An 11,034-nucleotide genomic window follows, 5' to 3' on the forward strand; every position below is an offset into this window, starting at 1 on the left:
TAAAAGTTCCTGTAGCTAAAGTCAGGAACAGCGAGTCAAAGCACGCACAGAGGTGTAACCGCGGAGGGAGGGGCGGGGAAACCGAGAAGGAGAGGGGGAAGGCGCGCGGTCACTGGAGGAAGGCGGGGGGCTGCGGAGCAGAAAGCAGAGGGGGAGAATTTCCTGTGCGCCGCGCCCCTTTTCCCCTTTCTGCGCGTCCCGCTCTGCGCCAACCCTGCGAGATCAAACTCCGCCGCTCGTTAATTCGGTGCGGAGCGTGTTCTCGGGGCTGGGGAATCCGGAGCCAGCAGGCGCCTGCGGACTCGGCCCCCGGGGCCGGGAGCAGAGACGCGTGCGTTCCCGTTTTTCGTGTGAGTTCAAGGAACTGCAAGAGAACGAAAGAACGAGAAAAGAAGCGAGCGGCAGATACGATTTAACAAATGGTGAGGCGACCAGGCAGGAGTTCGAGCAAAAGTGGAGGTGCCGGGGATTGAACCCGGGGCCTCGTGCATGCTAAGCACGCGCTCTACCACTGAGCTACACCCCCTCGCGCTTGGGAGAGGCTCGGCAAAGCCCCTATGGCTCCTCGCCGCCGGTGTCGGCCGTGTGGAGGCCAGTCCCGGGGCTCTGCGCCCTAGACTCTGGCTTGTGGCCGGACACAATGTCCACGACCGGCCCCGTCTGGTCCGCAGACCTCCCTCCGGTCGCCACCTGCCGGGAACGCGCGGCCCGGCGCGCAGGGCGAGGTCTGGGAGGGGGCCTCTGTGCCGGGAAGGGCGGCCGGAGGGGAACTGCGGAGGGGTCCGGGGCGGCTGCGCGTGGAGCACCCGCGGGGGGCGCACCTGCCGCGCGAGACGCAGACGGCGGGAGCCCGGGCGCCGCGGGGAAGGAGCCGCTCCCGGGCGCGGCGGCCGGTGCAGCGCCCTCTTCCGGCCGGAGCCCGCGCCGACGGCAACGAGCGCGGAAGGCAGGCGGGCGTGCGGCGGAGGCTGGGTCTGCAAAACCCGCGCACCCGAGAGCAGGCTCCTTGGCGGGCGGTGCTGGGAGGGCCGCGCCTCAGAGCGCCCCTGTGCGTGTGGATTATTTCCATGGACGGCAGTCAAGCCCCAGCCGACTCAAAAAGGACTCTTGATCTCCGGCTTGGTTAACCGCCTACAGAGTTTAGACTGGGAGCCTACGCCGGGAAGACAGCTATCGCGCAGAGCAGCTTTTCTTAAATATAAGAAAGACTTCTCTGCACACCGGGGCAAACCTTTATTAACCACGCATTGACTCTTGGCATCTTTTTGTGAATTACTTTCCTTCCCTTTGCAGTCCCTACGTCTCAGCTCCTGAAGAACTGCTCCTTTTCCTCCGCGGCATTGGAAGCTCTGTCCCCGTCCGTAGCTGTCCTGGGCAGGGAAACCAGCCTGCGGGGGTCGGCTGCGGTGCTGGGTGTGGAGGTGGCATTCCTGAGCCCAGGCGGGCGCCGCTGCGGCAGCACGGGGAAACGGGCTTTGCGCGCTCGCTTGCCCTTTAGCATGCTTGGTTGGGAATCTCGGGCAGGGAATGAGAAAAGACAGCGTGTAGACACGTGCGCATGCTTTACAAGATTCTCAGAAATATAACGAAGTTTCTGAATGTAGGCTTCTAAGCATATTTTACTCACAGGATCCAAGGTTCAGATTCTATCCATGGGCATGCAAACTACGTCTTTCTCCTCCAAAGGTCATCGCAACCGGGCTTGGCCCCGGAGGCTCTCCTTGCATTTGCCGCTGGCTCTCCGGCTAGTCGCACGCAAATCTGAAGAGCGGAATTGAGGGGGTAAAGGGAGAGCCAGGGTTGCCGAAGGGTTGCAGAGCCAGTTGCTCAACGCTTTGTTAGTCACGGAGCGCGGTCCGTCCTACTGTAGGGAAGGAGGCAGGGTGGGTGGTACCGGCGTTGTCCAGGAACAATGCTTAAGGCCTAAACCAGCAGAGGCAGTAGAGATGGAAGGGGTAGGACCTTTGCACAGGAGAAGGAAAGCGAGTAAACAGGATTCAGAGTCTGGAGGGATCTGCAAACAGCGTGCACTCACAGAACGCACACACGTAGCTTACCTACGTGCTTGGTGCTTGTCCGTGTCTTTCCCCAAGCTAGTAAGCTGGGAGCAGAATTTCTGCTTATTTATTTGTTTTTATTTGTGGTCAGCGGGATGGGATCCAGAAGATGAACATAAGTTTGGTTTTGGACAAGGATTTTTAGACACGTATGGGACAGCCTCCTGGAAACCTCTCATAAGCACTATGATCCACGGCTCTGGAAGTCTGCAGAGACCTCAGATCTAGAGATTCTGAATTTGTATGTCTGCAGAAGAGAGTGCCCATGAAACACAGACATGATTTGTTGCTCTTCCAGGGCTGAATCATAAAGACATTTCTATTCTTTTCTTTTTAAGTTTCTGTTTATTTATTTGAGAGGGAGAGAGCAAGCATGAGTGGAGGTAGGAGCAGAGGCAGAGAGAGAAGCTGACTCCCCACTGAGCAGGGAGCCCGAGGACCCTGGAATCATGACCTGAGCTTAAGTCAGGAGTCAGTTGCTTAACCAACTGAGCCACCCAGGCACCCCATAAGGACATTTCTTAACCAATCCTCCAAGTTCTTTCTCGGTCTACTCTCCTAATGAGCAGGCCGACTTGGAAACCATGTGTTGAAGATGGTGAGCCACACACTGAAAGGAGCTGTGTCCTTGACCTGTTGACTGAAGGAACACCCCCCCCATTGATCAGGAACCCCCATTCTCTACTGTGTGTGTACAAGAAATACATTTCTTTTCTGCTTAAGTCATGACATATTTGGGGGGTCGTTTTGGTTTTACAGCAGTTAGCACGATCTTAACTAATTCATCTTTAATCTGTAAATTCATGGCCCTTGAATCTAGGAACATATTTTAAAATATTTCTTTGATAATTTTCTTTTTGTTCTTTCTTCTTCTTTTCTTCTGTCTTCTCATTCTCTTCCTTCTCTTGTTTAGAATTCCTATTAGTTGGTTGTTGAACTACCTGGAGTCATCTCTGAATGTCTTCACTTTCCATTTCTGTGTCTTTTTGTTATACTGTAAGAGAAATTTCCTCAGCTTCAGAGAGCCATCCCCATGTGGAACTTGCTCATGGAAAGCTCCTTGCAAAGGTCCAAGGAGGAAAATAGGAGCTCATGATTCTACCCTCCCTGCCCTTCTGCTACTCCGGCTCCAAATTAGGGGAAGAGAGAAGGGAATTCTTAGAAATCCCTGTCCAGACAACTAGGTATTTTTATTTCTGACTTGATTCATTTTGACTCTTTCTGTGTCTGTAAAAGTATTCAGCAAGTATTGAAGGTACTGAGGGAATTCAGACCATTCTGGAATTCTTCCAAAAACTTCTCTATTATTTCCTTCTTCTTACATAAACACTTGTTGAAATCGCTTTCCAAGCCCAAGTTGGAGCCACTCCTGCCAGGGGGTGCCACATTAGCAAACCGAAATTTAGGTAAATTCCACATCTCTGTGGATGACCTGCTTGGCCAGGACTGCAGAGTATCCGGTCATTCGCCAAATGCCCGGCCAGCTCTGGGCCTCCTCGCCCCAAACAAGGTTGATGTGGCCCCAGCCAATCAGCAATTTTTTTGTTTTTCTCTTCCTTGTTCTTTATTCTTCATGCTACACAAGGTTCCTGCCTTTTACCCCATTTTGCAGTTCTCTGAAAGGAGACTGTCCATTTCATGAAGTACTAAAGTTCATTTGTATCACCTAAATGGTTTTCTTTCATCATTTTTTAAACACTAGAAAAGCAAGGATCAGCCACCATCTTGAATTCAGCAAGAGGACTTGGAGCTCCTAGGCTGCAGGCTCCCGAGAGCTTCCGGTCACAACTTCCCTCACCCGCCAAGGTCCTTTTTCACTCTCTTCCCACGATGCTGTGGAAGAATGGAAATGCAGTTCATATATGAAAAAACTCCAGGGGCGCCTGAGTAGCTCTGTGGGGTAAGCATCTGACCCTTGGTTTCATCTCAGGTCATGATCTCAAGGTCATGAGATTGAGCGCTACGTCGAAGGCTCCCCACTCAGTGCAGTTTCCTTGGGATTCTCTTTCCCTCTCCCCTGGTCTCTGTCTCTCAAATAAATAAATCTTAAAACAAAACAAAACCCTTCAAGGATTTCCCAAACGTAACAACAGTTTGAAAACTATGCTTGGCATTGCCATCAGATGTGATGCAAAACAAACAAACAAACAAACAAAAAACACCTTTTCTAAACTATAGTTAAAAAATAATTTAACCATGTTAGAAGAAAGACTGAATTATCTATTTCTCTCTATAGAAAATAAGGCTACAAAACTGTTATTATATGAAAGGTTATAAAAAATAATGCAGCTAAATAATGTAGAAGAAACATAGAGGTATATTAATAAGTTAACTTTTTGTGACATTTGTGGAATTCATCAGCTTTTTAAAATTTGTAATTTGTTTCAATTTTTTTCTTATTCTAAATAAATATTTACTTTCATAGCTAATTTTGTATTCAAATTTTTGTATTTTTTTCTTAAAGATGGCCCCCAATATTATATAAGCTTTGGGTTCCATGAGACATGGATCTGATGTGCCATTGAATTTTAAAAATCACACATCTTGGGATGCCTCGGTGGCTCAGTTGGCGTCTGCCTTCGGCTCAGGTTATGATCCCAGGGTCCTGGGACCGAGCCCTGCATCGGCTCACTGCCCACTGGGGGGCCTGCTTCTCCCTCTGCCTGCTCTTGTGCTCTTGCTCTCTCTCTCCCTCTCAAATAAATAAATAAAATCTTTAAAAAAAATAAAAATAAATAAAAATCACGCATGTTTACCCCAAACATCATTACCCCAAGCAAACGTTATGACTGATATAGATGTATCAGGAATGGAGACATTGAGCTCTGTGATGGCCAAGTGCTGAAGTGTTGGGCTTGAACTCTACGGGGGCTCCCCTCGGTAAGCTCGAGTCCTGCTCACAGCAGCTTCGCTTTCTAACCTAGCTGCTGCTAAGAGTTATTCGTGGCCATGGTACCACTAATTGTCTGTGTGGGAAAAGACAACATTAGTACCATGGCAGCAAGCCCCTTCCTTGTGCCCGGTACTGCTTGGCAAGATAAGGGCATATGGCCAATTTGAATCTCAGCATTCTGACCTCAGTCTTGACTTTCTTTTCTTGCTAGAGAAGAACATTCTCCAAACTGAGGTACTCCAACTTGAAATTTCCTATTGGACAATTCTGTACCCCAAAAAGAAAATAAGTCTGAAGTTCTTGGTTTTCAGAGAACTTGAGCTGCTCCTAATTATCCACAACTCATTCCGTCAGTTTTTGAGGAGCCTTATCTGAGCAGCTTCAAATCTCGCATAGAATCCAAAACATATTCAGGATATAGTAACAATTTTCAGAAATCCTTGAGCAGCTGGTTAAAGAAACGCCATGTGGTCACCTAAAATGATGGCAGGCTTTGAAATAATGTTATGTACACTTCCAATATCATTTAAACTGTTTTGCAGTATATTTTTAAAAATTAAGTTTTCCTCGTAGGGAAGGGAAGGAAAAATAAAAGATGAAAATAGGGAGGGAGACAAACCATAAGAGACTCTTAATCATAGGAAACAAACAGGGTTTCTGGAGGGGAGGGGGTAACTGGGTGATGGGCAGTAAGGAGGGCAGGTGATGTGATGAGCACTGGGTGTTATATGAGACTGATGAATCACTAAACTCTACCCCTGAAACTAATAATACACTATATGTTAACTAAATTGAATTTAAATTAAAAAAATTTTTTAAATAAGTTTTCCACTTCATTTAAAGTAGCTTGTGTAAACTTGACTCCAAAACTTTCCAAAGCTGAATGAAAAAGAAACAAAAGACTAATCTCATTCATGTGTATGGTCACAGAAATTATTAATAAAATGTTGACATGTTAAAATGAACACCATATTGGACTAATATTTTTCTAGGAACATGAGAATGATTTATCATCAGGAAAAAAAATCACTATTAAGATGAATTAGTAGCTGGAAGGAGAAAAAAACGAAATGCTCTCAGTAGGTGTCAAAAGGAATTTGGAAAGATTCAAAATCCAAATTGGTGCAGCTACTATGGAAGACAGTATAGAGGGTCCTCAAAAAATTAAAAACAGAACTACCATATAATCCAACAGTTCCATCTCTGGGTATTTATCCAAAGAAAGCAAAAACATGACTTTGAAAAGATATCTGCACCCCTATGATTATTGCAGTATTACTTATAACAGCCTATGTGTCCACTGACGGATGAGTGGATAAAGAAAATACACACACACCACATATTATATATATATGAGTACTTTCCATCCAAAAAGAGAAGGGAATCCTGCCATTTGTGAGAACGTGGATAGACCCTGAGTCCTTTAGGCTAAGTGGAAGAAATCAGACAGAGAGACACAAATACCGTTATGATCTCATTTATACGTAGAACCTAAAACAAAACAAAACAACCCCAAACCCTCTTACATACAGAGAACAGATCAGTCGTTGCCAGAGTGGGGGCAAAATGAGGGAAGGGAGTAAAAAGGTACAAACTTCCAGTTATAAGATAAATTAGTCCTGGGGATGTAATGTACAGCATAGTGACTCAAAAGGAAAAAAACTAAAAAATCAGAAACTTTCCCAGGCAGATTGGAGAAGATTGTTTCTATGCTTCCACCATATCCTAAAACTAAAAAGCAAGTGTTTTCTGAAGAGAATCAGATGGTCCATATGAATCCAAAGCCAACATCCTATTTAAGAAATAATGTGGTCCGTCTAGTCTAAGCAAGTACAAGAACAATGAAGGGAAGAAATCAGACAGAGAGACACAAATACCGTTATGATCTCATTTATACGTAGAACCTAAAACAAAACAACCCCAAATCCTCTTACATACAGAGAACAGATCAGTGTTCTACACCTACCCTACAAAATCGGGTTAGGGGAGATGTTAATGATGTCAAGGTAGAAATCTAAGAGAATCCACTAAAGAGCTTAGACTTCAGAAGTTCAACGTGATGTGATGAGCACTGGGTGTTACACTCAACTAATGAATCATTGAACATTATATCAAAAATGATGATGTGGGGCACCTGGGTGGTTCAGTTGTTAAGTGTCTGCCTTCGGCTCAGGTCGTGGTCCCAGGGTCCTGGGATCGAGCCCCGCATCAGGCTCCCTGCTCTGCGGGAAGCATGCTTCTCCCTCTCCCACTCCCCCTGCTTGTGTTCCCTCTCTGTCAAGTAAATAAATAAAATCTTTAAAAAAAAAAAAAGGATGATGTACTATACCTTGGCTAATTGAATGTAAATAAAAAAATAAATAATTTTTTTAAAAAGTTCAGTGTTATCTCCTCTGGAACATGACCACCTGTTTCTAAAGAGTGCTACTTAATTGTCATGCAAAACTTCCCAGCCTGAATCTGCAACCCACCTTCAAGTTTCTAAATTTGTTTGCTAGGGGGTATTAAGATTCTTTCCAACTGTATTTTCACTCTTTGACCAAAAGATTATTAATAAAATCACAAACTCTAGCATGTTCTTTGTCTTAGAATTATGTGTCAGATGGTTTTGTTTCTGCCTTTTGGGCCATAACGGAACTAGCAGGTCTATAGTTTGCTGAGCTGTATGGCAGTCCTTCTCCCTGCCCCTACCCTTTCTAGTCCCCCCATCACCCTTTCAGAGAAAAGCTCCCAGATTTGGAACCGTAGGTTTCTGTTTCAGTGGAAAACAGAATTTCCTTGCCTCCCTAAGGACAGAGGGGCATGTCTTGGTCAACAAGAATGCAGAAACTTTTGCAGCCATGTGATTTATGAAACTGGGATTAGACAGAAAGTTAGCTATAGATGTAAATATTATAATGTAGGAATGTTTTCCCTTTTCTTCCCCTTCCTTTTCATTTCCTTGTTTCCTCTCTGAAGTGTAAATTCTAAGATTTTAGCCCTAAAGTTACTTTTAAGATAGTGCAAATATGTCGATTTCTCATTATGAATGGGGGAAGGGAAATTTGTTAATCAGGCAAAGGAGGGAAGGGGAGAGAGACAGAGAGAAGTTAGGGCCGAATGTGAAGCTTTTTTACAGTGAGGTTTATGGCAAGTGGGCCCAACCAACTCTTTGGTCGCTGAAAACAGAGGACGCATTCCTCTTCTCTGCCCACCCAGCCCTCCCCAGGGCTCTGGCACCTTACCCTGATCAATGCTAGCGGTCTGGGAAGCCCCTCTACTGAAAGATCACCTTATGCAAAGAATCCACATAATGTTGAATCACTGAAATAGTTCGGTTGGCAGAGCATTAGACTGAAGGCTTGAAGTTCCATGGTTAGATCTTGCATTTCACTGAAATTATTTTCTCGTGGCCCTATTCCAAAAGTAATTGACTGAGGGCCCCCACCCCTTGCAGAAATAAATATTTTAGAGTGACAATGTAAATTTTTCACGTTTTACCCAAGGGAAATTCAGGGCACTACCCCAAAAAATGGCAGAAGTGGGAAGGTCACTCTGACTTTCCTCCCACCCCTGAATGAGGGCATAAAACCACCAAGTGAGAGGCCCCTTCCCTATACGGAGAGGAAAGGAGCATCCCTATTTCAAGAAAACCAAGGGAAATCAAGGCGAATCCTAACAAACAGGCCTTGCTAAGCTTCGCCCAATTTACTACACTTACCTCATAGTTTTTGATCTATACTATTTCTCTCTGGCTGCCCACTCTTCATCAAACCAGCATAAAAATACTCAGATTAAACCGTTTCTTATGGTCTTCATTTCCTCATGAAGGTTCCCACATCACGCAAACCTTACATCTAATAAATGTGTATGCTTTCTTCCTGTTAATCTCTTTGTCCTTTTAATTTCTGGACACAGCCAGGGACCCAAAGAGGGTCATTTTTCCTCCCCTACACTGCCTTCCTAAAAGAGACAAAAAGATTATATATATATATATTTTTTGGGGGGTCCCTGCAGCCGTTTCTATAATCCACGAGTTACTACGCCGCGCCTCGCGCTCCTTCTGGGACACCCTCCAGGCCGCGGCGCATCTCTTCCTGGCCGGTGCGCCTGGATCCCAGCCCTCCACAGCAGGCACTCCAAAAATGCTGACCCAAAGACTGGGCCAGAATGTGGGTTTTGCCTTAACCCCCACGGAAGATACTGCTAGAGAAAACTGGGAGACATGGGAGACGTTGGCGAGAGAGACGCTCTCCATGGGAGGGTGTGAGAGTGGAGGGGAGAACTCTGCTTTGACTTGGGTTTGCTTCAAACAACTCGTCATTTTCAAGGGACCCAAACCATCGAGTTCGTGGACAGACGGGGGTTACTGCTTTACTTCTAGGGTTGGACGATTCACACTTCCCCTGTTCCACCCACTCCTGGTGGCTGTGAAGCTCTTTCCAAACCCCTGCTGCTCTGTGGACGAACCCGCAAACGAGCCAGGGGACACCGCCGCGTCGAGGACAGGGGACACTCCTTCTCCCCGGAGCTCACAGACGCGGAGTGGCCGGCCTTCCTCCGGGCTTGTGCGGCCTCCCCGGCCCGCAGCGTCCTCGAGGCCTCCAGGCGGCCCTGGGCCGGCCCCGGGCAGGTGGCGGCATCAGTCCCGCGCACCTGCGCCACCTCTCCGAGCATCTGTCAACACTTCGGTGGTGCTCCCCTCCAGCAGCCAGCCTCCCCTTTCTGACGTGCACCTGTGCGTCCTCGCGGGCTCTGCAGGGTCCGTGGCTCAGCTGTGCGTCCTCGCGGGCTCTGCAGGGTCTGTGGCTCAGCTGTGCGTCCTCGCGGGCTCTGCAGCGTCCGTGGCTCAGCTGTCGGTGAGCTAACCTCGAACGAGGAGCTCTGTAGGAGCAGCATCCCCAGCACCCGCCGCGGGAAGGACCCCGCCCCACCGCGCTACACACTCTTTGCACACAGCGTAGCAAAGCAGAACTACCAACTGGCCGCGTGGCCTAATGGATAAGGCGTCTGATTCCGGATCAGAAGATTGAGGGTTCGAGTCCCTTCGTGGTCGTTGCCGTTATTTTCCTCCCCTACCGGAGGGTAAGGTGCGCACGATCCTTCCCGTCCGCTGGGCAGCCGTTCCTTCTCATTTAACAAGCGCGCGCTGCCCTGCACTGTGCGACGCTTGATTCACCAACGGACAAAGCGCAAGTAGCCGGTGGGTCCTCAAGGCGCTTCCTTTGTAGTAGACCCGACAGAAGATATCAAGTAAACAGAAACACAACGACTGAAGTTTGTTTGAAGTCCTAGGAAGGAGATAAGCGACGGGCTGAGCTCAAGAATGGGGATGGGTGGTCTTCAGGCAGAGTATTCCTGGCAGAAGGAAAAACTGCTAACTCGTGGACAACCTGGAAACACCTGCTCTTCCCAAAGCTCAGATCACTGAACTTTTGTTTTGGGAGAGCGGGGGTCGTGGGGAGAGGAAGAGGTCACTAAAAAAAAATCAATGAAAGGGGTGTAAGGGTGAGTTGAATTTCTAGGAACAAGATCCCTGACTAGGATTCCCTATGACTGTGGCTTTGCACATGGTCTGAAATTGGTGTTCTCCAGATTTTCATTAGCTACTATAAATACAACACTACCTCCCAAACAGTGATCTCGGAAACCTAAATAAAGACAGAAGCCACCCAAGGCTTTTTTATCCTAAACTGTCCTCCCGAGCAACTTCTATTAGTTGAGTCATGAGGGGTTCAGTTTTACCAAGGGTGCAAATGCCATAAATGGATCTGAACAGCAGGGAGGTTTCTCAAAAAATTAAAAATAGTACCACTAAAAAAAAAAAAATGATCCAGCAATTCCACTTCTGGGTATATATCCAGAAGAATTGAAAGCAGTGTCTCAAAGATATCTTTGCACACCCATGTTCCCAGCAGCATTATTCACAATAGTACAATAGTCAAGAGGTGAAAGACACCCACATATCCTTGGAAGGATAAATGGATAAACAAAATGTGGTACATACATACAGTGGAATATTACTTTGTCTTAAAAAAGGAAATCCCGTCACATGCTACAGCTTGGAACCCTGAGCTTGTTAGTTAAGTGAAATAAGCCAGTCAC

General features: G+C 46.9%; 2 non-coding genes across 2 annotated transcripts; one reads left to right on the plus strand and one right to left on the minus strand.

Moving 5' to 3' along the window:
• Nucleotides 1-454: 454 nt before the first annotated feature.
• On the minus strand, nucleotides 455-526 carry TRNAA-AGC (transfer RNA alanine (anticodon AGC)). The gene has a single exon. It is a non-coding gene; the product is annotated as a tRNA-Ala (tRNA).
• Nucleotides 527-9,912: 9,386 nt separating this feature from the next.
• TRNAR-CCG (transfer RNA arginine (anticodon CCG)) lies at nucleotides 9,913-9,985 on the plus strand. Its single transcript has one exon. It is a non-coding gene; the product is annotated as a tRNA-Arg (tRNA).
• Nucleotides 9,986-11,034: the final 1,049 nt, after the last annotated feature.

The sequence above is a fragment of the Eumetopias jubatus genome, unplaced genomic scaffold (assembly GCF_037043125.1).
Source record: "Eumetopias jubatus isolate StellerSeaLion01/CBP00866 unplaced genomic scaffold, mEumJub1_p1.0 scaffold_6, whole genome shotgun sequence".
Taxonomy (NCBI): domain Eukaryota; kingdom Metazoa; phylum Chordata; class Mammalia; order Carnivora; family Otariidae; genus Eumetopias; species Eumetopias jubatus.